The sequence below is a fragment of the Pseudophryne corroboree genome, chromosome 1 (genome assembly GCF_028390025.1).
Source record: "Pseudophryne corroboree isolate aPseCor3 chromosome 1, aPseCor3.hap2, whole genome shotgun sequence".
Classification (NCBI taxonomy): Eukaryota; Metazoa; Chordata; class Amphibia; order Anura; family Myobatrachidae; genus Pseudophryne; species Pseudophryne corroboree.
Genome location: NC_086444.1, coordinates 1,241,480,159 through 1,241,505,708, shown reverse-complemented (window position 1 = coordinate 1,241,505,708; position 25,550 = coordinate 1,241,480,159).

The following is a 25,550-nucleotide window of genomic DNA, read 5'->3' as shown; positions in this document are numbered from 1 at the left end:
CCTCTGGTGCCTGTGCTGCCTCTGCTACCTCAGGTGCCTCTGCTGCCTCTGCTTCCTGTGCTGCCTCTGGTGCCTGTGCTGCCTCTTCTTCCTGTGCTGCATCTGGTGCATGTGCTGTCTGTGCTGCCTCTGGTGCCTGTGTTGCCTGTGCTGTCTCTGGTGCCTGTGCTGCCTGTGCTGCCTTTGTTGCCTGTGCTGCCTCTTCTTCCTATGCTGCCTCTGGTGCCTGTGCCGCCTGTGCTGCCACTGGTGTCTATCCTGCCTCTAGTGCCTGTGCTGCCTCTTCTTCCTGTGCTGCCTCTGGTGCCTGTGCTGCATGTGCTGACTCTGGTGCCTGTGCTGCCTCTTCTTCCTATGCTGCCTCTGGTGACTGTTCTGGCTCTGGTGCCAGTGCTGCCTCTTGTGCCTGTGCTGCCTCTTCTTCATATGCTGCTTCTGGAGCCAGTGCTGCCTGTGCTGCCTCAGGTGACTGTGCAGCCTCTGGTTCTTGTGATGCCTGTGGTGCCTGTGCTGCCTCTGACGCCTGTGCTGCCTGTGCCGCCTCTGATGCCTGTGCAGCCTTTGGTGCTAGTGCTGCCTGTGCTACCTCTGGTGACTGTGCTACCTCTGGTGCCTGTGCTGCCTCTGGTGCCTTCACTGCCTCTGGTGCCAGTGCTACCTGTGGTGCCTCTGGTGCCAGTGCTGCTTCTGGTGCCAGTGCTGCTTGTGTTTTGCCTCTGGTGCCTGTTCTGCCTCTGGAGCTTGTGCTGCCTGTGCTTCCTCTGGTGCCTGTGCTTCCTGTGTTGCCTGTGCTGCCTCTGGTACCAGTGCTGCCTGTGCTACCTCTGGTGCCTGTGCTGCCTCTGGTGTCTGTGCTGCCTCTGGTGCCTGTGCTACTTGTGCTGCCTCTGGTGCCTGTGTTGCCTGTGCTGCCTGTGCTGCCTCTGGTTCCTCTATTGCATGTGCTGCCTCTGGTGCCTGTGCTGCCTCGTTTGTCAGTGATGACTTTGCTGCCTCTGGTGCCTGTGCTGTCTCTGGTGCCTGTGCTGCCTCTGGTGCCTGTGCTGCCTCTGGTGCCTGTGCTGCCTCTGGTACCAGTGCTGCCTGTGCTACCTCTGGTGTCTGTGCTGCCTCTGGTGTCTGTGCTGCCTCTGGTGCCTGTGCTACTTGTCCTGCCTCTGGTGCCTGTGTTGCCTGTGCTGCCTGTGCTGCCTCTGGTGTCAGTGCTACATGTGCTGCCTCAAGTGCCAGTGCATTCGGTGCTTCCTCTGGTGACAGTGCTACCTGTGCTACCTCTGGTGCCTGTGCTGCCTCTGCTGCCTGTGCTGCATCTGGTGCCTGTGCTGCCTCTGATTCCTGCGCTGCCTCTGGTGCCAGTGCTGTCTGTGCTGCCTCTGGTGCCAGTGCTGCCTGTGCTACCTCTGGTGCCTGTGCTGCCTCTGCAACCTCAGGTGCCTGTGCTGCCTCTGCTTCCTGTGCTGCCTCTGGTGCCTTTGCTGCCTCTTCTTCCTGTGCTGCATCTGGTGCATGTGCTGCCTGTGCTGCCTCTGGTGCCTGTGTTGCCTGTGCTGTCTATGGTGCCTGTGCTGCATGTGCTGCCTTTGGTGCCTGTGCTGCCTCTTCTTCCTATGCTGCCTCTGGTGCATGTGCTGCCTCTTCTTCCTGTGCTGCATCTGGTGCCTGTGCTGCATGTGCTGACTCTGGTGCCTGTGCTGCCTCTTCTTCCTATGCTGCCTCTGGTGACTGTGCTGGCTCTGGTGCCAGTGCTGCTTCTGGTGCCTGTGCTGCCTCTTCTTCATATGCTGCCTCTGGAGCCAGTTCGGCCTGTGCTGCCTCTGGTGCCTGTGCAGCCTCTGGTTCTTGTGATGCCTGTGGTGCCTGTGCTGCCTCTGGTGCCTGTGCTGCCTCTGATGCCTGTGCTGCCTGTGCCGCCTCTGATGCCTGTGCAGCCTTTGGTGCTAGTGCTGCCTGTGCTACCTCTGGTGACTGTGCTACCTCTGGTGACTGTGCTGCCTCTGGTGCCTGCACTGCCTCTGGTGCCAGTGCTACCTGTGGTGCCTCTGGTGCCAGTGCTGCTTCTGGTGCCAGTGCTGCTTGTGTTGCCTCTGGTGCCTGTTCTGCCTCTGGTGCTTGTGCTGCCTGTGCTTCCTCTGGTGCCTGTGCTTCCTCTGTTGCCTATGCTGCCTCTGGTACCAGTGCTGCCTGTGCTACCTCTGGTGTCTGTGCTGCCTCTGGTGTCTGTGCTGCCTCTGGTGCCTGTGCTACTTGTCCTGCCTCTGGTGCCTGTGTTGCCTGTGCTGCCTGTGCTGCCTCTGGTTCCTCTATTGCCTCTGATGCCTGTGCTGCCTGTGCCGCCTCTGATGCCTGTGCAGCCTTTGGTGCTAGTGCTGCCTGTGCTACCTCTGGTGACTGTGCTACCTCTGGTGACTGTGCTGCCTCTGGTGCCTGTGCTGCCTCTGGTGCCTGCACTGCCTCTGGTGCCAGTGCTACCTGTGGTGCCAGTGCTACCTGTGGTGCCTCTGGTGCCAGTGCTGCTTCTGGTGCCAGTGCTGCTTGTGTTGCCTCTGGTGCCTGTTCTGCCTCTGGTGCTTGTGCTGCCTGTGCTTCCTCTGGTGCCTGTGCTTCCTCTGTTGCCTGTGCTGCCTCTGGTACCAGTGCTGCCTGTGCTACCTCTGGTGTCTGTGCTGCCTCTGGTGTCTGTGCTGCCTCTGGTGCCTGTGCTACTTGTCCTGCCTCTGGTGCCTGTGTTGCCTCTGGTGCCTGTGCTGCCTCGTGTATCAGTGATGACTGTGCTGCCTCTGGTGCCTGTGCTGTCTCTGGTGCCTGTGCTGCCTCTGGTGCCTGTGTTGCCTCTGGTGCCTGTGCTGCCTCTGGTGCCAGTGCTGCCTGTGCTGCCTCTGGTGTCAGTGCTGCCTGTGCTGTCTCTGGTGTCAGTGCTGCCTCTGGTGCCTGTGCTGCCTCTGGTGCCTGTACTGCCTCTGGTGCCTGTGCTGCCTCTGGTGCTAGGGCTGCCTGTGCTGCCTCTGGTGTCAGTGCAGCCTCTGTTGCCAGTGCTGCCTGTGCTGCTTCTGGTGCCTATGCTGCCTCTGGTGCCATTGCTGCCTGTGCTGCCTCTGGTTTCAATGCTGCCTGTGCTGCCTCTGGTGCCTCTGCTGCCTCTGGGGCCAGTTCTGACTGTGTTACCTCTGGTGCCTGTGCTTACTCTGGTGCCTGTGCTGCCTCAGGTGCCTGTTCTGCTTGTGCTGCCTCTGGTTCCTGTGTTGTCTGTGCTGCCTGTGCTGCCTCTGGTTCCTCTGGTGCCTGTGCTGTCTCTGGTGCCTGTGCTGCCTCTGGTGCCTGTGTTGCCTCTGGTGCCTGTGCTGCCTCTGGTGCCTGTGCTGCCTCTGGTGCCAGTGCTGCCTGTGCTGCCTCTGGTGTCAGTGCTGCCTGTGCTGTCTCTGGTGTCAGTGCTGCCTCTGGTGCCTGTGCTGCCTCTGGTGTCAGTGCTGCCTCAGGTGCTTGCACTGCCTCTGGAGCCTGTGCTGCCTCTGGTGCATGTGCTGCCTCTGGTGCCTGTGCTGCCTGTGCTGACTCAGGTGTCAGTGCTGCCTGTGCTGCCTCTGGAGTCGATGCTGCCCGTGCTGCCTCTGGTGCCTGTGCTGCCTCTGGTGTCAGTGCTGCCTGTGCTGCCTCTGCTGTCAGTGCTGCCTATGGTGCCACTGCTGCCTGTACTGACTCTGGTGCCTGTGCTGCCACTGGTGCCTGTGCTACCTCTTATGTCAGTGCTGCCTGTGCTGCCTCTGGTGCCAGTGCATTCGGTGCTGCCTCTGGTGACAGTGCTACCTGTGCTACCTCTGGTGCCTGTGCTGCATCTGCTGCCTGTGCTGCATCTGGTGCCTGTGCTGCCTCTGCTTCCTGTGCTGCCTCTGTGCTGCCTCTGGTGCCAGTGCTGCCTGTGCTACCTCTGGTGCCTGTGCTGCCTCTGCTACCTCAGGTGCCTCTGCTGCCTCTGCTTCCTGTGCTGCCTCTGGTGCCTGTGCTGCCTCTTCTTCCTGTGCTGCATCTGGTGCATGTGCTGTCTGTGCTGCCTCTGGTGCCTGTGTTGCCTGTGCTGTCTCTGGTGCCTGTGCTGCCTGTGCTGCCTTTGTTGCCTGTGCTGCCTCTTCTTCCTATGCTGCCTCTGGTGCCTGTGCCGCCTGTGCTGCCACTGGTGTCTATCCTGCCTCTAGTGCCTGTGCTGCCTCTTCTTCCTGTGCTGCCTCTGGTGCCTGTGCTGCATGTGCTGACTCTGGTGCCTGTGCTGCCTCTTCTTCCTATGCTGCCTCTGGTGACTGTTCTGGCTCTGGTGCCTGTGCTGCCTGTGCTGCCTCTGGTTCCTCTATTGCATGTGCTGCCTCTGGTGCCTGTGCTGCCTCGTTTGTCAGTGATGACTTTGCTGCCTCTGGTGCCTGTGCTGTCTCTGGTGCCTGTGCTGCCTCTGGTGCCTGTGTTGCCTCTGGTGCCTGTGCTGCCTCTGGTGCCTGTGCTGCCTCTGGTACCAGTGCTGCCTGTGCTACCTCTGGTGTCTGTGCTGCCTCTGGTGTCTGTGCTGCCTCTGGTGCCTGTGCTACTTGTCCTGCCTCTGGTGCCTGTGTTGCCTGTGCTGCCTGTGCTGCCTCTGGTGTCAGTGCTACATGTGCTGCCTCTGGTGCCAGTGCATTCGGTGCTTCCTCTGGTGACAGTGCTACCTGTGCTACCTCTGGTGCCTGTGCTGCCTCTGCTGCCTGTGCTGCATCTGGTGCCTGTGCTGCCTCTGATTCCTGCGCTGCCTCTGGTGCCAGTGCTGTCTGTGCTGCCTCTGGTGCCAGTGCTGCCTGTGCTACCTCTGGTGCCTGTGCTGCCTCTGCAACCTCAGGTGCCTGTGCTGCCTCTGCTTCCTGTGCTGCCTCTGGTGCCTTTGCTGCCTCTTCTTCCTGTGCTGCATCTGGTGCATGTGCTGCCTGTGCTGCCTCTGGTGCCTGTGTTGCCTGTGCTGTCTATGGTGCCTGTGCTGCATGTGCTGCCTTTGGTGCCTGTGCTGCCTCTTCTTCCTATGCTGCCTCTGGTGCATGTGCTGCCTCTTCTTCCTGTGCTGCATCTGGTGCCTGTGCTGCATGTGCTGACTCTGGTGCCTGTGCTGCCTCTTCTTCCTATGCTGCCTCTGGTGACTGTGCTGGCTCTGGTGCCAGTGCTGCTTCTGGTGCCTGTGCTGCCTCTTCTTCATATGCTGCCTCTGGAGCCAGTTCGGCCTGTGCTGCCTCTGGTGCCTGTGCAGCCTCTGGTTCTTGTGATGCCTGTGGTGCCTGTGCTGCCTCTGGTGCCTGTGCTGCCTCTGATGCCTGTGCTGCCTGTGCCGCCTCTGATGCCTGTGCAGCCTTTGGTGCTAGTGCTGCCTGTGCTACCTCTGGTGACTGTGCTACCTCTGGTGACTGTGCTGCCTCTGGTGCCTGCACTGCCTCTGGTGCCAGTGCTACCTGTGGTGCCTCTGGTGCCAGTGCTGCTTCTGGTGCCAGTGCTGCTTGTGTTGCCTCTGGTGCCTGTTCTGCCTCTGGTGCTTGTGCTGCCTGTGCTTCCTCTGGTGCCTGTGCTTCCTCTTTTGCCTATGCTGCCTCTGGTACCAGTGCTGCCTGTGCTACCTCTGGTGTCTGTGCTGCCTCTGGTGTCTGTGCTGCCTCTGGTGCCTGTGCTACTTGTCCTGCCTCTGGTGCCTGTGTTGCCTGTGCTGCCTGTGCTGCCTCTGGTTCCTCTATTGCCTCTGATGCCTGTGCTGCCTGTGCCGCCTCTGATGCCTGTGCAGCCTTTGGTGCTAGTGCTGCCTGTGCTACCTCTGGTGACTGTGCTACCTCTGGTGACTGTGCTGCCTCTGGTGCCTGTGCTGCCTCTGGTGCCTGCACTGCCTCTGGTGCCAGTGCTACCTGTGGTGCCAGTGCTACCTGTGGTGCCTCTGGTGCCAGTGCTGCTTCTGGTGCCAGTGCTGCTTGTGTTGCCTCTGGTGCCTGTTCTGCCTCTGGTGCTTGTGCTGCCTGTGCTTCCTCTGGTGCCTGTGCTTCCTCTGTTGCCTGTGCTGCCTCTGGTACCAGTGCTGCCTGTGCTACCTCTGGTGTCTGTGCTGCCTCTGGTGTCTGTGCTGCCTCTGGTGCCTGTGCTACTTGTCCTGCCTCTGGTGCCTGTGTTGCCTCTGGTGCCTGTGCTGCCTCGTGTATCAGTGATGACTGTGCTGCCTCTGGTGCCTGTGCTGTCTCTGGTGCCTGTGCTGCCTCTGGTGCCTGTGTTGCCTCTGGTGCCTGTGCTGCCTCTGGTGCCAGTGCTGCCTGTGCTGCCTCTGGTGTCAGTGCTGCCTGTGCTGTCTCTGGTGTCAGTGCTGCCTCTGGTGCCTGTGCTGCCTCTGGTGCCTGTACTGCCTCTGGTGCCTGTGCTGCCTCTGGTGCTAGGGCTGCCTGTGCTGCCTCTGGTGTCAGTGCAGCCTCTGTTGCCAGTGCTGCCTGTGCTGCTTCTGGTGCCTATGCTGCCTCTGGTGCCATTGCTGCCTGTGCTGCCTCTGGTTTCAATGCTGCCTGTGCTGCCTCTGGTGCCTCTGCTGCCTCTGGGGCCAGTTCTGACTGTGTTACCTCTGGTGCCTGTGCTTACTCTGGTGCCTGTGCTGCCTCAGGTGCCTGTTCTGCTTGTGCTGCCTCTGGTTCCTGTGTTGTCTGTGCTGCCTGTGCTGCCTCTGGTTCCTCTGGTGCCTGTGCTGTCTCTGGTGCCTGTGCTGCCTCTGGTGCCTGTGTTGCCTCTGGTGCCTGTGCTGCCTCTGGTGCCTGTGCTGCCTCTGGTGCCAGTGCTGCCTGTGCTGCCTCTGGTGTCAGTGCTGCCTGTGCTGTCTCTGGTGTCAGTGCTGCCTCTGGTGCCTGTGCTGCCTCTGGTGTCAGTGCTGCCTCAGGTGCTTGCACTGCCTCTGGAGCCTGTGCTGCCTCTGGTGCATGTGCTGCCTCTGGTGCCTGTGCTGCCTGTGCTGACTCAGGTGTCAGTGCTGCCTGTGCTGCCTCTGGAGTCGATGCTGCCCGTGCTGCCTCTGGTGCCTGTGCTGCCTCTGGTGTCAGTGCTGCCTGTGCTGCCTCTGCTGTCAGTGCTGCCTATGGTGCCACTGCTGCCTGTACTGACTCTGGTGCCTGTGCTGCCACTGGTGCCTGTGCTACCTCTTATGTCAGTGCTGCCTGTGCTGCCTCTGGTGCCAGTGCATTCGGTGCTGCCTCTGGTGACAGTGCTACCTGTGCTACCTCTGGTGCCTGTGCTGCATCTGCTGCCTGTGCTGCATCTGGTGCCTGTGCTGCCTCTGCTTCCTGTGCTGCCTCTGTGCTGCCTCTGGTGCCAGTGCTGCCTGTGCTACCTCTGGTGCCTGTGCTGCCTCTGCTACCTCAGGTGCCTCTGCTGCCTCTGCTTCCTGTGCTGCCTCTGGTGCCTGTGCTGCCTCTTCTTCCTGTGCTGCATCTGGTGCATGTGCTGTCTGTGCTGCCTCTGGTGCCTGTGTTGCCTGTGCTGTCTCTGGTGCCTGTGCTGCCTGTGCTGCCTTTGTTGCCTGTGCTGCCTCTTCTTCCTATGCTGCCTCTGGTGCCTGTGCCGCCTGTGCTGCCACTGGTGTCTATCCTGCCTCTAGTGCCTGTGCTGCCTCTTCTTCCTGTGCTGCCTCTGGTGCCTGTGCTGCATGTGCTGACTCTGGTGCCTGTGCTGCCTCTTCTTCCTATGCTGCCTCTGGTGACTGTTCTGGCTCTGGTGCCTGTGCTGCCTCTTCTTCATATGCTGCTTCTGGAGCCAGTGCTGCCTGTGCTGCCTCAGGTGACTGTGCAGCCTCTGGTTCTTGTGATGCCTGTGGTGCCTGTGCTGCCTCTGACGCCTGTGCTGCCTGTGCTGCCTCTGATGCCTGTGCAGCCTTTGGTGCTAGTGCTGCCTGTGCTACCTCTGGTGACTGTGCTACCTCTGGTGCCTGTGCTGCCTCTGGTGCCTTCACTGCCTCTGGTGCCAGTGCTACCTGTGGTGCCTCTGGTGCCAGTGCTGCTTCTGGTGCCAGTGCTGCTTGTGTTTTGCCTCTGGTGCCTGTTCTGCCTCTGGAGCTTGTGCTGCCTGTGCTTCCTCTGGTGCCTGTGCTTCCTGTGTTGCCTGTGCTGCCTCTGGTACCAGTGCTGCCTGTGCTACCTCTGGTGCCTGTGCTGCCTCTGGTGTCTGTGCTGCCTCTGGTGCCTGTGCTACTTGTGCTGCCTCTGGTGCCTGTGTTGCCTGTGCTGCCTGTGCTGCCTCTGGTTCCTCTATTGCATGTGCTGCCTCTGGTGCCTGTGCTGCCTCGTTTGTCAGTGATGACTTTGCTGCCTCTGGTGCCTGTGCTGTCTCTGGTGCCTGTGCTGCCTCTGGTGCCTGTGTTGCCTCTGGTGCCTGTGCTGCCTCTGGTGCCTGTGCTGCCTCTGGTACCAGTGCTGCCTGTGCTACCTCTGGTGTCTGTGCTGCCTCTGGTGTCTGTGCTGCCTCTGGTGCCTGTGCTACTTGTCCTGCCTCTGGTGCCTGTGTTGCCTGTGCTGCCTGTGCTGCCTCTGGTGTCAGTGCTACATGTGCTGCCTCTGGTGCCAGTGCATTCGGTGCTTCCTCTGGTGACAGTGCTACCTGTGCTACCTCTGGTGCCTGTGCTGCCTCTGCTGCCTGTGCTGCATCTGGTGCCTGTGCTGCCTCTGATTCCTGCGCTGCCTCTGGTGCCAGTGCTGTCTGTGCTGCCTCTGGTGCCAGTGCTGCCTGTGCTACCTCTGGTGCCTGTGCTGCCTCTGCAACCTCAGGTGCCTGTGCTGCCTCTGCTTCCTGTGCTGCCTCTGGTGCCTTTGCTGCCTCTTCTTCCTGTGCTGCATCTGGTGCATGTGCTGCCTGTGCTGCCTCTGGTGCCTGTGTTGCCTGTGCTGTCTATGGTGCCTGTGCTGCATGTGCTGCCTTTGGTGCCTGTGCTGCCTCTTCTTCCTATGCTGCCTCTGGTGCATGTGCTGCCTCTTCTTCCTGTGCTGCATCTGGTGCCTGTGCTGCATGTGCTGACTCTGGTGCCTGTGCTGCCTCTTCTTCCTATGCTGCCTCTGGTGACTGTGCTGGCTCTGGTGCCAGTGCTGCTTCTGGTGCCTGTGCTGCCTCTTCTTCATATGCTGCCTCTGGAGCCAGTTCGGCCTGTGCTGCCTCTGGTGCCTGTGCAGCCTCTGGTTCTTGTGATGCCTGTGGTGCCTGTGCTGCCTCTGGTGCCTGTGCTGCCTCTGATGCCTGTGCTGCCTGTGCCGCCTCTGATGCCTGTGCAGCCTTTGGTGCTAGTGCTGCCTGTGCTACCTCTGGTGACTGTGCTACCTCTGGTGACTGTGCTGCCTCTGGTGCCTGCACTGCCTCTGGTGCCAGTGCTACCTGTGGTGCCTCTGGTGCCAGTGCTGCTTCTGGTGCCAGTGCTGCTTGTGTTGCCTCTGGTGCCTGTTCTGCCTCTGGTGCTTGTGCTGCCTGTGCTTCCTCTGGTGCCTGTGCTTCCTCTGTTGCCTATGCTGCCTCTGGTACCAGTGCTGCCTGTGCTACCTCTGGTGTCTGTGCTGCCTCTGGTGTCTGTGCTGCCTCTGGTGCCTGTGCTACTTGTCCTGCCTCTGGTGCCTGTGTTGCCTGTGCTGCCTGTGCTGCCTCTGGTTCCTCTATTGCCTCTGATGCCTGTGCTGCCTGTGCCGCCTCTGATGCCTGTGCAGCCTTTGGTGCTAGTGCTGCCTGTGCTACCTCTGGTGACTGTGCTACCTCTGGTGACTGTGCTGCCTCTGGTGCCTGTGCTGCCTCTGGTGCCTGCACTGCCTCTGGTGCCAGTGCTACCTGTGGTGCCAGTGCTACCTGTGGTGCCTCTGGTGCCAGTGCTGCTTCTGGTGCCAGTGCTGCTTGTGTTGCCTCTGGTGCCTGTTCTGCCTCTGGTGCTTGTGCTGCCTGTGCTTCCTCTGGTGCCTGTGCTTCCTCTGTTGCCTGTGCTGCCTCTGGTACCAGTGCTGCCTGTGCTACCTCTGGTGTCTGTGCTGCCTCTGGTGTCTGTGCTGCCTCTGGTGCCTGTGCTACTTGTCCTGCCTCTGGTGCCTGTGTTGCCTCTGGTGCCTGTGCTGCCTCGTGTATCAGTGATGACTTTGCTGCCTCTGGTGCCTGTGCTGTCTCTGGTGCCTGTGCTGCCTCTGGTGCCTGTGTTGCCTCTGGTGCCTGTGCTGCCTCTGGTGCCAGTGCTGCCTGTGCTGCCTCTGGTGTCAGTGCTGCCTGTGCTGTCTCTGGTGTCAGTGCTGCCTCTGGTGCCTGTGCTGCCTCTGGTGCCTGTACTGCCTCTGGTGCCTGTGCTGCCTCTGGTGCTAGGGCTGCCTGTGCTGCCTCTGGTGTCAGTGCAGCCTCTGTTGCCAGTGCTGCCTGTGCTGCTTCTGGTGCCTATGCTGCCTCTGGTGCCATTGCTGCCTGTGCTGCCTCTGGTTTCAATGCTGCCTGTGCTGCCTCTGGTGCCTCTGCTGCCTCTGGGGCCAGTTCTGACTGTGTTACCTCTGGTGCCTGTGCTGCCTCAGGTGCCTGTTCTGCTTGTGCTGCCTCTGGTTCCTGTGTTGTCTGTGCTGCCTGTGCTGCCTCTGGTTCCTCTGGTGCCTGTGCTGCCTCTGGTGCCAGTGCTGCCTCTGGTGTCAGTGCTGCCTGTGCTGTCTCTGGTGTCAGTGCTGCCTCTGGTGCCTGTGCTGCCTCTGGTGTCAGTGCTGCCTCAGGTGCTTGCACTGCCTCTGGAGCCTGTGCTGCCTCTGGTGCATGTGCTGCCTCTGGTGCCTGTGCTGCCTGTGCTGACTCAGGTGTCAGTGCTGCCTGTGCTGCCTCTGGAGTCGATGCTGTCCGTGCTGCCTCTGGTGCCTGTGCTGCCTCTGGTGTCAGTGCTGCCTGTGCTGCCTCTGCTGTCAGTGCTGCCTATGGTGCCACTGCTGCCTGTACTGACTCTGGTGCCTGTGCTGCCTCTGGTGCCTGTGCTACCTCTTATGTCAGTGCTGCCTGTGCTGCCTCTGGTGCCAGTGCATTCGGTGCTGCCTCTGGTGACAGTGCTACCTGTGCTACCTCTGGTGCCTGTGCTGCATCTGCTGCCTGTGCTGCATCTGGTGCCTGTGCTGCCTCTGCTTCCTGTGCTGCCTCTGGTGACTGTTCTGGCTCTGGTGCCAGTGCTGCCTCTGGTGCCTGTGCTGCCTCTTCTTCATATGCTGCTTCTGGAGCCAGTGCTGCCTGTGCTGCCTCAGGTGACTGTGCAGCCTCTGGTTCTTGTGATGCCTGTGGTGCCTGTGCTGCCTCTGACGCCTGTGCTGCCTGTGCCGCCTCTGATGCCTGTGCAGCCTTTGGTGCTAGTGCTGCCTGTGCTACCTCTGGTGACTGTGCTACCTCTGGTGCCTGTGCTGCCTCTGGTGCCTTCACTGCCTCTGGTGCCAGTGCTACCTGTGGTGCCTCTGGTGCCAGTGCTGCTTCTGGTGCCAGTGCTGCTTGTGTTGCCTCTGGTGCCTGTTCTGCCTCTGGTGCTTGTGCTGCCTGTGCTTCCTCTGGTGCCTGTGCTTCCTCTGTTGCCTGTGCTGCCTCTGGTACCAGTGCTGCCTGTGCTACCTCTGGTGTCTGTGCTGCCTCTGGTGTCTGTGCTGCCTCTGGTGCCTGTGCTACTTGTCCTGCCTCTGGTGCCTGTGTTGCCTCTGGTGCCTGTGCTGCCTCGTGTATCAGTGATGACTTTGCTGCCTCTGGTGCCTGTGCTGTCTCTGGTGCCTGTGCTGCCTCTGGTGCCTGTGTTGCCTCTGGTGCCTGTGCTGCCTCTGGTGCCAGTGCTGCCTGTGCTGCCTCTGGTGTCAGTGCTGCCTGTGCTGTCTCTGGTGTCAGTGCTGCCTCTGGTGCCTGTGCTGCCTCTGGTGCCTGTACTGCCTCTGGTGCCTGTGCTGCCTCTGGTGCTAGGGCTGCCTGTGCTGCCTCTGGTGTCAGTGCAGCCTCTGTTGCCAGTGCTGCCTGTGCTGCTTCTGGTGCCTATGCTGCCTCTGGTGCCATTGCTGCCTGTGCTGCCTCTGGTTTCAATGCTGCCTGTGCTGCCTCTGGTGCCTCTGCTGCCTCTGGGGCCAGTTCTGACTGTGTTACCTCTGGTGCCTGTGCTGCCTCAGGTGCCTGTTCTGCTTGTGCTGCCTCTGGTTCCTGTGTTGTCTGTGCTGCCTGTGCTGCCTCTGGTTCCTCTGGTGCCTGTGCTGCCTCTGGTGCCAGTGCTGCCTCTGGTGTCAGTGCTGCCTGTGCTGTCTCTGGTGTCAGTGCTGCCTCTGGTGCCTGTGCTGCCTCTGGTGTCAGTGCTGCCTCAGGTGCTTGCACTGCCTCTGGAGCCTGTGCTGCCTCTGGTGCATGTGCTGCCTCTGGTGCCTGTGCTGCCTGTGCTGACTCAGGTGTCAGTGCTGCCTGTGCTGCCTCTGGAGTCGATGCTGCCCGTGCTGCCTCTGGTGCCTGTGCTGCCTCTGGTGTCAGTGCTGCCTGTGCTGCCTCTGCTGTCAGTGCTGCCTATGGTGCCACTGCTGCCTGTACTGACTCTGGTGCCTGTGCTGCCTCTGGTGCCTGTGCTACCTCTTATGTCAGTGCTGCCTGTGCTGCCTCTGGTGCCAGTGCATTCGGTGCTGCCTCTGGTGACAGTGCTACCTGTGCTACCTCTGGTGCCTGTGCTGCATCTGCTGCCTGTGCTGCATCTGGTGCCTGTGCTGCCTCTGCTTCCTGTGCTGCCTCTGGTGACTGTTCTGGCTCTGGTGCCAGTGCTGCCTCTGGTGCCTGTGCTGCCTCTTCTTCATATGCTGCTTCTGGAGCCAGTGCTGCCTGTGCTGCCTCAGGTGACTGTGCAGCCTCTGGTTCTTGTGATGCCTGTGGTGCCTGTGCTGCCTCTGACGCCTGTGCTGCCTGTGCCGCCTCTGATGCCTGTGCAGCCTTTGGTGCTAGTGCTGCCTGTGCTACCTCTGGTGACTGTGCTACCTCTGGTGCCTGTGCTGCCTCTGGTGCCTTCACTGCCTCTGGTGCCAGTGCTACCTGTGGTGCCTCTGGTGCCAGTGCTGCTTCTGGTGCCAGTGCTGCTTGTGTTTTGCCTCTGGTGCCTGTTCTGCCTCTGGAGCTTGTGCTGCCTGTGCTTCCTCTGGTGCCTGTGCTTCCTGTGTTGCCTGTGCTGCCTCTGGTACCAGTGCTGCCTGTGCTACCTCTGGTGCCTGTGCTGCCTCTGGTGTCTGTGCTGCCTCTGGTGCCTGTGCTACTTGTGCTGCCTCTGGTGCCTGTGTTGCCTGTGCTGCCTGTGCTGCCTCTGGTTCCTCTATTGCATGTGCTGCCTCTGGTGCCTGTGCTGCCTCGTTTGTCAGTGATGACTTTGCTGCCTCTGGTGCCTGTGCTGTCTCTGGTGCCTGTGCTGCCTCTGGTGCCTGTGTTGCCTCTGGTGCCTGTGCTGCCTCTGGTGCCTGTGCTGCCTCTGGTACCAGTGCTGCCTGTGCTACCTCTGGTGTCTGTGCTGCCTCTGGTGTCTGTGCTGCCTCTGGTGCCTGTGCTACTTGTCCTGCCTCTGGTGCCTGTGTTGCCTGTGCTGCCTGTGCTGCCTCTGGTTCCTCTATTGCCTCTGATGCCTGTGCTGCCTGTGCCGCCTCTGATGCCTGTGCAGCCTTTGGTGCTAGTGCTGCCTGTGCTACCTCTGGTGACTGTGCTACCTCTGGTGACTGTGCTGCCTCTGGTGCCTGTGCTGCCTCTGGTGCCTGCACTGCCTCTGGTGCCAGTGCTACCTGTGGTGCCTCTGGTGCCAGTGCTGCTTCTGGTGCCAGTGCTGCTTGTGTTGCCTCTGGTGCCTGTTCTGCCTCTGGTGCTTGTGCTGCCTGTGCTTCCTCTGGTACCTGTGCTTCCTCTGTTGCCTGTGCTGCCTCTGGTACCAGTGCTGCCTGTGCTACCTCTGGTGTCTGTGCTGCCTCTGGTGTCTGTGCTGCCTCTGGTGCCTGTGCTACTTGTCCTGCCTCTGGTGCCTGTGTTGCCTCTGGTGCCTGTGCTGCCTCGTGTATCAGTGATGACTTTGCTGCCTCTGGTGCCTGTGCTGTCTCTGGTGCCTGTGCTGCCTCTGGTGCCTGTGTTGCCTCTGGTGCCTGTGCTGCCTCTGGTGCCAGTGCTGCCTGTGCTGCCTCTGGTGTCAGTGCTGCCTGTGCTGTCTCTGGTGTCAGTGCTGCCTCTGGTGCCTGTGCTGCCTCTGGTGCCTGTACTGCCTCTGGTGCCTGTGCTGCCTCTGGTGCCAGTGCTGCCTGTGCTGCCTCTGGTGTCAGTGCTGCCTGTGCTGTCTCTGGTGTCAGTGCTGCCTCTGGTGCCTGTGCTGCCTCTGGTGCCTGTACTGCCTCTGGTGCCTGTGCTGCCTCTGGTGCTAGGGCTGCCTGTGCTGCCTCTGGTGTCAGTGCAGCCTCTGTTGCCAGTGCTGCCTGTGCTGCTTCTGGTGCCTATGCTGCCTCTGGTGCCATTGCTGCCTGTGCTGCCTCTGGTTTCAATGCTGCCTGTGCTGCCTCTGGTGCCTCTGCTGCCTCTGGGGCCAGTTCTGACTGTTACCTCTGGTGCCTGTGCTTACTCTGGTGCCTGTGCTGCCTCAGGTGCCTGTTCTGCTTGTGCTGCCTCTGGTTCCTGTGTTGTCTGTGCTGCCTGTGCTGCCTCTGGTTCCTCTGGTGCCTGTGCTGTCTCTGGTGCCTGTGCTGCCTCTGGTGCCTGTGCTGCCTCTGGTGCCTGTGCTGCCTCTGGTGCCAGTGCTGCCTGTGCTGCCTCTGGTGTCAGTGCTGCCTGTGCTGTCTCTGGTGTCAGTGCTGCCTCTGGTGCCTGTGCTGCCTCTGGTGTCAGTGCTGCCTCAGGTGCTTGCACTGCCTCTGGAGCCTGTGCTGCCTCTGGTGCATGTGCTGCCTCTGGTGCCTGTGCTGCCTGTGCTGACTCAGGTGTCAGTGCTGCCTGTGCTGCCTCTGGAGTCGATGCTGCCCGTGCTGCCTCTGGTGCCTGTGCTGCCTCTGGTGTCAGTGCTGCCTGTGCTGCCTCTGCTGTCAGTGCTGCCTATGGTGCCACTGCTGCCTGTACTGACTCTGGTGCCTGTGCTGCCTCTGGTGCCTGTGCTACCTCTTATGTCAGTGCTGCCTGTGCTGCCTCTGGTGCCAGTGCATTCGGTGCTGCCTCTGGTGACAGTGCTACCTGTGCTACCTCTGGTGCCTGTGCTGCATCTGCTGCCTGTGCTGCATCTGGTGCCTGTGCTGCCTCTGCTTCCTGTGCTGCCTCTGGTGACTGTTCTGGCTCTGGTGCCAGTGCTGCCTCTGGTGCCTGTGCTGCCTCTTCTTCATATGCTGCTTCTGGAGCCAGTGCTGCCTGTGCTGCCTCAGGTGACTGTGCAGCCTCTGGTTCTTGTGATGCCTGTGCTGCCTCTGACGCCTGTGCTGCCCGTGCCGCCTCTGATGCCTGTGCAGCCTTTGGTGCTAGTGCTGCCTGTGCTACCTCTGGTGACTGTGCTACCTCTGGTGCCTGTGCTGCCTCTGGTGCCTTCACTGCCTCTGGTGCCAGTGCTACCTGTGGTGCCTCTGGTGCCAGTGCTGCTTCTGGTGCCAGTGCTGCTTGTGTTTTGCCTCTGGTGCCTGTTCTGCCTCTGGAGCTTGTGCTGCCTGTGCTTCCTCTGGTGCCTGTGCTTCCTGTGTTGCCTGTGCTGCCTCTGGTACCAGTGCTGCCTGTGCTACCTCTGGTGCCTGTGCTGCCTCTGGTGTCTGTGCTGCCTCTGGTGCCTGTGCTACTTGTGCTGCCTCTGGTGCCTGTGTTGCCTGTGCTGCCTGTGCTGCCTCTGGTTCCTCTATTGCATGTGCTGCCTCTGGTGCCTGTGCTGCCTCGTTTGTCAGTGATGACTTTGCTGCCTCTGGTGCCTGTGCTGTCTCTGGTGCCTGTGCTGCCTCTGGTGCCTGTGTTGCCTCTGGTGCCTGTGCTGCCTCTGGTGCCTGTGCTGCCTCTGGTACCAGTGCTGCCTGTGCTACCTCTGGTGTCTGTGCTGCCTCTGGTGTCTGTGCTGCCTCTGGTGCCTGTGCTACTTGTCCTGCCTCTGGTGCCTGTGTTGTCTGTGCTGCCTGTGCTGCCTCTGGTTCCTCTATTGCCTCTGATGCCTGTGCTGCCTGTGCCGCCTCTGATGCCTGTGCAGCCTTTGGTGCTAGTGCTGCCTGTGCTACCTCTGGTGACTGTGCTACCTCTGGTGACTGTGCTGCCTCTGGTGCCTGTGCTGCCTCTGGTGCCTGCACTGCCTCTGGTGCCAGTGCTACCTGTGGTGCCTCTGGTGCCAGTGCTGCTTCTGGTGCCAGTGCTGCTTGTGTTGCCTCTGGTGCCTGTTCTGCCTCTGGTGCTTGTGCTGCCTGTGCTTCCTCTGGTGCCTGTGCTTCCTCTGTTGCCTGTGCTGCCTCTGGTACCAGTGCTGCCTGTGCTACCTCTGGTGTCTGTGCTGCCTCTGGTGTCTGTGCTGCCTCTGGTGCCTGTGCTACTTGTCCTGCCTCTGGTGCCTGTGTTGCCTCTGGTGCCTGTGCTGCCTCGTGTATCAGTGATGACTTTGCTGCCTCTGGTGCCTGTGCTGTCTCTGGTGCCTGTGCTGCCTCTGGTGCCTGTGTTGCCTCTGGTGCCTGTGCTGCCTCTGGTGCCAGTGCTGCCTGTGCTGCCTCTGGTGTCAGTGCTGCCTGTGCTGTCTCTGGTGTCAGTGCTGCCTCTGGTGCCTGTGCTGCCTCTGGTGCCTGTACTGCCTCTGGTGCCTGTGCTGCCTCTGGTGCTAGGGCTGCCTGTGCTGCCTCTGGTGTCAGTGCAGCCTCTGTTGCCAGTGCTGCCTGTGCTGCTTCTGGTGCCTATGCTGCCTCTGGTGCCATTGCTGCCTGTGCTGCCTCTGGTTTCAATGCTGCCTGTGCTGCCTCTGGTGCCTCTGCTGCCTCTGGGGCCAGTTCTGACTGTGTTACCTCTGGTGCCTGTGCTTACTCTGGTGCCTGTGCTGCCTCAGGTGCCTGTTCTGCTTGTGCTGCCTCTGGTTCCTGTGTTGTCTGTGCTGCCTGTGCTGCCTCTGGTTCCTCTGGTGCCTGTGCTGTCTCTGGTGCCTGTGCTGCCTCTGGTGCCTGTGTTGCCTCTGGTGCCTGTGCTGCCTCTGGTGCCTGTGCTGCCTCTGGTGCCAGTGCTGCCTGTGCTGCCTCTGGTGTCAGTGCTGCCTGTGCTGTCTCTGGTGTCAGTGCTGCCTCTGGTGCCTGTGCTGCCTCTGGTGTCAGTGCTGCCTCAGGTGCTTGCACTGCCTCTGGAGCCTGTGCTGCCTCTGGTGCATGTGCTGCCTCTGGTGCCTGTGCTGCCTGTGCTGACTCAGGTGTCAGTGCTGCCTGTGCTGCCTCTGGAGTCGATGCTGCCCGTGCTGCCTCTGGTGCCTGTGCTGCCTCTGGTGTCAGTGCTGCCTGTGCTGCCTCTGCTGTCAGTGCTGCCTATGGTGCCACTGCTGCCTGTACTGACTCTGGTGCCTGTGCTGCCTCTGGTGCCTGTGCTACCTCTTATGTCAGTGCTGCCTGTGCTGCCTCTGGTGCCAGTGCATTCGGTGCTGCCTCTGGTGACAGTGCTACCTGTGCTAACTCTGGTGCCTGTGCTGCATCTGCTGCCTGTGCTGTATCTGGTGCCTGTGCTGCCTCTGCTTCCTGTGCTGCCTCTGTGCTGCCTCTGGTGCCAGTGCTGCCTGTGCTACCTCTGGTGCCTGTGCTGCCTCTGCTACCTCAGGTGCCTCTGCTGCCTCTGCTTCCTGTGCTGCCTCTGGTGCCTGTGCTGCCTCTTCTTCCTGTGCTGCATCTGGTGCATGTGCTGTCTGTGCTGCCTCTGGTGCCTGTGTTGCCTGTGCTGTCTCTGGTGCCTGTGCTGCCTGTGCTGCCTTTGGTGCCTGTGCTGCCTCTTCTTCCTATGCTGCCTCTGGTGCCTGTGCCGCCTGTGCTGCCACTGGTGTCTATCCTGCCTCTAGTGCCTGTGCTGCCTCTTCTTCCTGTGCTGCCTCTGGTGCCTGTGCTGCATGTGCTGACTCTGGTGCCTGTGCTGCCTCTTCTTCCTATGCTGCCTCTGGTGACTGTTCTGGCTCTGGTGCCAGTGCTGCCTCTGGTGCCTGTGCTGCCTCTTCTTCATATGCTGCTTCTGGAGCCAGTGCTGCCTGTGCTGCCTCAGGTGACTGTGCAGCCTCTGGTTCTTGTGATGCCTGTGGTGCCTGTGCTGCCTCTGACGCCTGTGCTGCCTGTGCCGCCTCTGATGCCTGTGCAGCCTTTGGTGCTAGTGCTGCCTGTGCTACCTCTGGTGACTGTGCTACCACTGGTGCCTGTGCTGCCTCTGGTGCCTTCACTGCCTCTGGTGCCAGTGCTACCTGTGGTGCCTCTGGTGCCAGTGCTGCTTCTGGTGCCAGTGCTGCTTGTGTTTTGCCTCTGGTGCCTGTTCTGCCTCTGGAGCTTGTGCTGCCTGTGCTTCCTCTGGTGCCTGTGCTTCCTGTGTTGCCTGTGCTGCCTCTGGTACCAGTGCTGCCTGTGCTACCTCTGGTGCCTGTGCTGCCTCTAGTGTCTGTGCTGCCTCTGGTGCCTGTGCTACTTGTGCTGCCTCTGGTGCCTGTGTTGCCTGTGCTGCCTGTGCTGCCTCTGGTTCCTCTATTGCATGTGCTGCCTCTGGTGCCTGTGCTGCCTCGTTTGTCAGTGATGACTTTGCTGCCTCTGGTGCCTGTGCTGTCTCTGGTGCCTGTGCTGCCTCTGGTGCCTGTGTTGCCTCTGGTGCCTGTGCTGCCTCTGGTGCCTGTGCTGCCTCTGGTGCCAGTGCTGCCTGTGCTGCCTCTGGTGTCAGTGCTGCCTGTGCTGCCTCTGGTGCCTGTGCTGCCTCTGGTGCCTGTACTGCCTCTGGTGCTAGGGCTGCCTGTGCTGCCTTTAGTGTCAGTGCAGCCTCTGGTGCCAGTGCTGCCTGTGCTGCTTCTGGTGCCTATGCTGCCTCTGGTGCCATTGCTGCCTGTGCTGCCTCTGGTTTCAGTGCTGCCTGTGCTGCCTCGGGTGCCTGTTCTGCTTATGCTGCCTCTGGTTCCTGTGTTGTCTGTGCTGCCTGTGCTGCCTGTAGTTCCCCTGGTGCCTGTGCTGCATCTGGTTCCTCTGTTGCCTGTGCTGTCTCTGGTGCCTGCGCTGCTGGAGCTGCCTCTATTGCCAGTGCTGCCTGTGCTGCCTCTATTGCCTGTGCTGCCTCTGGTGCCAGTTCTGACTATGCTACCTCGGGTGCCTGTGCTGCCTCTGGTGCCTGTGCTACCTATGGTGCCTGTGCTGCTTCTGGTGCCTGTGCTGCATCTGGTGCCTGTGCTGCTTCTGCTGCCTATGCTGCATCTGGTGCCTGTGTTGCTTCTAGTGCCTGTGCTGCCTGTGCTGCATTTTATGCCAGTGCTGCTTGTGCTGCCTCTGGTGCCTATGCTGCCTCTGGTGCCAGTGCTGCCTGTGCTGCCTCTGGTGCCTGTGTTGCCTCTGGGTCCAGTGCTGTCTGTGTTGCCTCTGGTGCCTGTGCTGCTTCTGGTGCCTGTGCTACCTTTTGTGCCTGTGCTGCCATTTGTGTCAGTGCTGCCTGTACTGCCTGTGCTGCCTCTGGTTCCTGTACTGCCTCTGGTGTCAGTGCTGCCTCAGGTGCTTGCACTGCCTCTGGAGCCTGTGCTGCCTCTGGTGCCTATGCTGTCTCTGGTGCCTGTGCTGCCTGTGCTGACTCAGGTGTCAGTGCTGCCTGTGCTGCCTCTGGTGTCGATGTTGCCCGTGCTGCCTCTGGTGCCTGTGCTGCCTCTGGTGTAAGTGCTGCCTGTGCTGCCTCTGCTGTCAGTGCTGCCTATGGTGTCAGTGCTGCCTGTACTGCCTCTGGTGCCTGTGCTGCCTCTGGTGCTGTGCTGCCTCTGGTTCCTCTGGTGCCTGTGCTGCCCCTGGTTCCTCTGTTTCCTGTGCTGTCTCTGGTGCCTGTGCTGCTGGAGCTGCCTCTATTGCCAGTGCTGCCTCTGTTGCCTGTGCTGCCTCTGGTGCCAGTTCTGCCTATGCTACCTTTGGTGCCTGTGCTGCCTGTTCTGCCTGTGCTGCTTCTGGTGCCTGTGCTGCATCTGGTGCCTGTGCTGCTTCTGGTGCCTGTGCTGCCTTTTGTGCCAGTGCTGCCTGTGCTGCCTCTGGTGCCTGTGTTGCTTCTGGTGCCTGTGCTGCCTGTGCTGCCTTTTATGCCAGTGCTGCTTGTGCTGCCTCTGGTGCCTGTGCTGCCTCTTGTGCTTGTGCTGCCTCTGGTACCAGTGCTGCCTGTGCTACCTCTCGTGCCTGTGCTGCCTCTGCTGTCAGTGCTGCCTATGGTGCCAGTGCTGCCTGTACTGCCTCTGGTGCCTGTGCTACCTCTTATGTCAGTGCTGCCTGTGCTGCCTCTGGTGCCAGTGCATTCTGTGCTGCCTCTGGTGACAGTGCTACCTGTGCTACCTCTGATGCCTGTGCTGCCTCTGCTGCCTGTGCTGCATCTGGTGCCTGTGCTGCCTCTGCTTCCTGTGCTGCCTCTGGTGCCAGTGCTGTCTGTGCTGCCTCTGGTGCCAGTGCTTCCTGTGCTACCTCTGGTGCCTGTGCTAACTCTGCTTCCTGTGCTGCCTTTGGTGCCTGTGCTGCCTTTGGTGCCTGTGCTGCCTCTTCTTCCTGTGCTGCATCTGGTGCCTGTGCTGCCTTTGGTGCCTGTGCTGCCTCTTCTTCCTGTGCTGCATCTGGTGCATGTGCCGCATGTGCTGCCTCTGGTGCCTGTGTTGCCTGTGCTGCCTCTGGTGCCTGTGCTGCCTGTGGTGTAACCCTTTGTGTGCTGGTGCAGTGTGGTATAAAGCTGTGTGTGTTGGTGTAGTGTGGTGCAACCCTGTGTGTGCTGGTGCAGTGTGGTGTAACCCTGTTTGTGCTAGTGCAGTGTGGTGTAACCCTGTTTGTGCTGGTGCAGTGTGGTGTAACCCTGTATGTGCAAGTGCAGTGTGGTGTAACCCTGTGTGTGCTGGTGCAGTGTGGTGTAACCCTGTGTGTGCTGGTGCAGGGTGGTGTAATCCTGTGTGTGCTGGTGTAGTGTGGTGTAACCCTGTGTGTGCTGGTGCAGTGTGGTATAACCCAGTGTCTGCTGGTGCAGTGTGGTGTAACCCTGGGTGTGTGCTGGTGCAGTGTGGTGTAACCCTGTGTGTGTTAGTCCAGTGGGATATAACCCTGTGTGTGCTGGTGCAGTGTTGTGTAACCCTGTGTGTACTGGTGCAGTGTGGTGTTACCCTGTGTGTGCTTGTGTAGTGTCGTGTAACCCTGTGTTTGCTGGTGCAGTGTGGTGTAACCCTGTGTGTGCTGGTGCAGTCTGGTGTAACCCTGTGTGTGCTGGTGTAGTGTGGTGTAACCCTGTGTGTGTTTTTGTAGTGCAGTATAACCCTGTGTGTGCTGGTGCAGTGTGATATAACCCTGTGTGTGCTGGTGCAGTGTGGTGTAACCTTGTGTGTGTTGTTGCTGTATGGTGTAACCCTGTGTGTGCTGGTGCTGTGTGTTGTAACCCTGTGTGTGTTGGTGTAGTGCAGTGTTACCCTGTGTGTTGGTGTAGTGTGGTATAACCCTGTGTGTGCTGGTGCTGTGTGGTGTAACCCTGTGTGTGCTGGTGTAGTGTGGTATAACCCAGTGTGTGCTGGTGCAGTGTGGTGTAACCCTGTGTGTGCTGGTGTAGTGTGGTGTAACCCTGTGTGTGCCGGTGCAGCGTGGTATAACCCAGTGTGTGCTGGTGCAGTGTGGTGTAACCCTGTGTGTGCTGGTGTAGTGTGGTTTAACCATGGGTGTGCTGGTGCAGTGTGGTGTAACCCTGTGTGTGTTGGTGTAGTGCAGTGTTACCCTGTGTGTTGGTGTAGTGTGGTATAACCCTGTCTGTGCTGGTGCTGTGTGGTGTAACCCTGTGTGTGCTGGTGCAGTGTGGTGTAACCCTGTGTGTGCTGGTGTAGTGTGGTGTAACCCTGTGTGTGCTGGTGCAGTGTGGTGTAACCCTGTGTGTGCTGGTGTAGTGTGGTGTAACCCTGTGTGTGCTGGTGCAGTGTGGTGTAACCCTGTGTGTGCTGGTGCAGTGTGGTGTAACCCTGTGTGTGCTGATGCAGTGTGGTGTAACCCTGTGTGTGCTGGTACAGTGTGATATAACCCTGTGTGTGCTGGTGCAGTGTGGTGTAACCCTGTGTGTGCTGGTGTAGTGTTGTGTAACCCTGTGTGTGCTGGTGCAGTGTGGTGTAACCCTGTGTGTGCTGGTGCAGTGTGGTGTAACCCTGTGTGTGCTGGTGTAGTGTGGTTTAACTCTGTGTGTGCTGGTGCAGTGTGGTGTAACCCTGTGTGTGCTGGTGTAGTGTGGTGCAACCCTGTGTGTGCTGGTGCAGTGTGGTGTAACCCTGTGTGTGCTGGTGCAGTGTGGTGTAACCCTGTGTGTGCTGATGCAGTGTGGTGTAACCCTGTGTGTGCTGCTACAGTGTGATATAACCCTGTGTGTGCTGGTGCAGTGTTGTGTAACCCTGTGTGTGCTGGTGCAGTGTGGTGTATCCCTGTGTGTGCTGGTGCAGTGTGGTGTAACCCTGTGTGTGCTAGTGTAGTGTGCAGCGGCGGATTGGCTCGCCAGGACACCGGACCAGATTCCGTGGTCCGGACGTCCCCTCTGTGGCTGCCATCATCGCGCATGCTTTAACTTACAGCTATCTAAAAGATGGCCGCCGGCGGAGCTGCTGCGCGTGTGCAAGCACAGCAGCTCCCCATAAGCCAGTAGCGGATCCAGTGTGGGGCGAAACATAGCCACAGCCATGCCCACTGCCAGATGCTGTCTGCACCTCCGGGCACATCCAGTCAGCGCTATGACACATCTCAGCCCCGTCTATTGTTATAATGTTATTGTTATTGTTATAATGAATTATGTGGGGCTGGCTGTTCTCCATGTGAAATCCTTGGTGTCATTTATCTGTGTATTTAGGTCCTCATTCCGAGTTGTTCTCTCGCTAGCAGATTTTAGCAGCATTGCACACGCTAGGCCGCCGCCCTCAGGGAGTGAATCTTAGTTTAGCAGAATAGCGAAAGAAAGATTAGCATAATAGCGAAAATACATTTCTTAGCAGTTTCTGAGTAGCTCCAGACCCAGTGTCGGACTGGACCATGAAGGGCACACCTGGGGAATGCAGTTATAGGGGCCCATACTTAGGGGTGTGGCCAGCCTACAAAGGGGGTGTGGCCAGCCTCCACAGAGGCTTGAAATACACAATAGTCTAGTGCAGTATAATGCAACATATCTACCATGTATAATACAAGTGCACAGTCTGGAACCTGATCCCGAGAGGAAGGAGTGGGCACTCAGGCAGTGGGGCCTACCGGTGGTTTCCCTGGTACCCCTGTGGGCCAGTCCAGCCCAGTCTAGACCTACTCGCACACTGCGACCAGTTCAGTCAGTTTCGTTCCTGGTTTGATGTCACAAACACGCCCTGCGTTCGGACAGCCACTACCCCGTTTCTCCAGCCACTCCGGCGTTTTTACTTGGCAAGCCTGTGTTTTTCCTCAAACGCCGTGAAAACGGTGAGTTGACGCCCAGAAACACCCACTTCCTGTCAATCACATTACGATCACTCGAACTAAGAAAAAACCTCGCTCTGCCCTGAATAAATTTGCTAAATTCATGGTAAAATAACAAAGCGCATGCGCTCTGCAAATTTTACGCATGCGCACTTAGAGTCTTTTCGCAATATAACAATAATCGGCAACGAGCGAACAACTCGGAATGACCACCTTAATGCAGGGCCGGTGCTAGGGTGTTCGGCGCCCCCCTGCAAACTATAAATTTGCGCCCTCCCATATTCCTTTGGCGCGTGCCAGGAAAAGGGGTGTGGTCTCACAAGTAAGGGGCATAGCCACACAATAGTAAATCCATTCAAAATTACGCCACAATGTAGCACAATCTTATTCATCTTATACATAATGCCCCACCCATAGTAGTAGCGTCCTTATATGTAATGCACCCCAGTAGTAGTAGCGTCCCTATGCATAATGCCCCCCCAGTAGTAGTAGCATCCTTATACATAATGCCCCCAGTAGTAGTAGCATCCTTATACATAATGGCCCCAGTAGTAGTAGCGTCCTTATACGTAGTGCACCCCAGGTAGTAGTAGCATCCTTATACATAATGCCCCCCCAGTAGTAGTAGCGTCCTTATACATAATGCACCCCCAGTAGTAGTAGCGTCCTTATACATAATGCCCCCCAGTAGTAATAGCGCCCTTATACGTAGTGCACCCCCAGTAGTAGTAGCATCCTTATACGTAGTGCACCCCCAGTAGTAGTAGCTTCCTTATACGTAGTGCACCCCCAGTAGTAGTAGCATCCTTATACATAATGCCCCCCCAGTAGTAGTAGTGTCCTTTTACATAATGCCCCCCCAGTAGTAGTTGCATCCTTATACATAATGCCCCCCCAGTAGTAGTAGCATCCTTATACATAATGTCCCCAGTAGTAGTAGCGTCCTTATACGTAATGCACCCCCAGTAATAGTAGCGTCCTTATACACAATGCCCCCCAGTAGTAGTAGCGTCCTTATACATAATGCACCCCCAGTAATAGTAGCATCCTTATGCATAATGCACCCCCAGTAGTAGTAGCATCCTTATACATAATACCCCACAGTAGTAGTAGCATACTTATACATTATGCACCCCCAGTATTATTAGTAACTTCCTTATACATAATGCACCCCCATTAGTAGTAGCATCCTTAAACATAATGCCCCAGTAGTAGTAGTGTCCTTATACATAATGCCCCCCCAGTACTAGTAGCATCCTTATACATAATGCACCCCCAGTAGTAGTAGCGTCCTTATACATAATGCCCCCAGTAGTAGTAGCGTCCTTATACATAATGCCCCCCTAGTAGTAGTAGCGTCCTTATACATAATGCCCCCCAGTAGTAGTAGCGTACTTATACATAATGCCTCCAGTAGTAGTAGCGTCCTTATACATAATGCCCCCAGTAGTAGTAGCGTCCTTATACAGAATACCCCCCCAGTAGTAGTAGTGTCCTTATACATAATGCCCCCCCCAGTAGTAGTAGCTTCATTATACACCATGCCCCCCCAGTAGTAGTATCATCCTTATACATAATGCCCCCAGTAGTAGTAGCGTCCTTATACATAATGCCCCCTCAGTAGTAGTAGCGTCCTTATACAGAATACCCCCCCAGTAGTAGTAGTGTCCTTATACATAATGCCCCCCCCCCCCCAGTAGTAGTAGCTTCATTATACATAATGCCCCCCCAGTAGTAGTAGCATCCTTATACATAATGCCCCCAGTAGTAGTAGCGTCCTTATACATAATGCCCCCTCAGTAGTAGTAGCGTCCTTATACATAATGCCCCCCCAGTAGTAGTAGCATCCTTATACATAATGCCCCCCCAGTAGTAGTAGCGTCCTTATACATAATGCAACCCCAGTATTATTAGTAACTTCCTTATACATAATGCCCCCAGTAGTAGTAGAATCCTTATACATAATGCCCCCCCAGTAGTAGTAGCGTCCTTATACATAATGCA